Source organism: Moschus berezovskii, chromosome 18 (assembly GCF_049115385.1).
Source record: "Moschus berezovskii isolate FMDL1 chromosome 18, NW_MosBer_1.0, whole genome shotgun sequence".
NCBI classification, from domain to species: domain Eukaryota; kingdom Metazoa; phylum Chordata; class Mammalia; order Artiodactyla; family Moschidae; genus Moschus; species Moschus berezovskii.
The window spans coordinates 24,377,007-24,378,400 of NC_142477.1; the positions used below are offsets into that span (position 1 = coordinate 24,377,007).

General features: G+C 38.4%; 1 pseudogene; it reads left to right on the top strand.

Annotated features, from left to right (window-relative positions):
• Positions 1 to 573: 573 nt before the first annotated feature.
• Positions 574 to 946, top strand: LOC129553113 (ribosomal protein eL22-like pseudogene; annotated as a pseudogene).
• Positions 947 to 1,394: the final 448 nt, after the last annotated feature.

The window sequence follows — 1,394 nt, forward strand, 5'->3', positions numbered from 1 at the left end:
TTTACATCTGTGCATAATGTGAGCAAATCCATCTTATTTCACTAAAGCTTTAGTATTGTCCCACATTGTTCTGAATATATCAGGTAATAAACATATCACTACTGCTGCTGCTGCTAAATTACTTCAGTCGTGTCTGACTCTCTGCGACCCCACAGACAGCAGCCCACCAGGCTGCCCTGTCCCTGGGATTCTCCAGGCAATAACACTGGAGTGGGTTGCCATTTCCTTCTCCAATGCATGAAAGTGAAGTCATTCAGTCGTGTCTGACTCTTCGTGACCCCATGGACTGCAGCCTACCAGGCTCCTTCACCCATGGGATTTTCCAGGCAAGAGTACTGGAGTGGGGTGCCATTGCCTTCTCCAAATATATCACAGATGCTGTCAATATTTCAATCATTACCTGAGAAAGTACATACATAGACACGTGTCTTCTCAAAATACACACATTTAAGTCTCCTTGTACCTATTGTTTTTCCTAACTTGCAGTTAAGTCTATGAAACATACTCATCAAATTTCAGGTAACACTAAATCAAAAGAAAAAGTCAACTTAAAAAAAAAAAAAGGCTCTGATCATGCAGCAAGCCTTCAAGACGGCGCAGAAGAAAGACAAGAAGCCTAAGAAGTCAACCTGGAAGTTTACTAACCCAGTAGAAGATGGAATTTTTGATTCTGGAAATGTTGAACAGTTTCTAAGGGAGAAGGTTAAAGTGAATGGAAAGACTGGAAATCCTGGGAATGTCATTCACATTGAACACTTCAAGAATAAAATCGTAGTCGTTTCTGAGAAAGTTTTCTGAGAGGTATTTGAACTACCTTACCAAGAAATACCTTAAAAAGAACAATCTTCGTGATTGGTTTCCTGTGGTTGCATCTGACAAGGAGACTTATGAGCTTCATTACTTCCAGATTAGTCAAGATGAAGATGAATCTGAGTCTGAGGGCTAGATGATGCCATCCTTTATAAGGCTTTGCTGGCTAATAAAACAAATTAAGCATACTAAAGAAAGAAACATCTTGAAATGGACCTTTAGCTTATCAGTGAACAATAAACATCACTCTGTATGTTAAACATTCATTTTTTAATTTAAGTGTATGCTGTTTATATGGTACTGGCCTTCCTTTAATACTTTCTTATATTTTTATTGCAGTATAGTTGATTTACAATGTTGTGTTAGTTTCAGGTATATAGCAGAGTGAATGAGTTATACATATATCCAGTTATTCTTTTGTCATATAGACCATTACACAGTATTGAGTCGAGTTCTCTGTGCTATACAGCAGTTTTTTAGTTACATGTTTTATGTATGCTAAGTTGTTTCAGTCATGTCCAACTCTTTGGAAACCCATGGACTGTAGCCTGCCAGGCTCCTCTGTCCATGAGATTCTTCAGGCA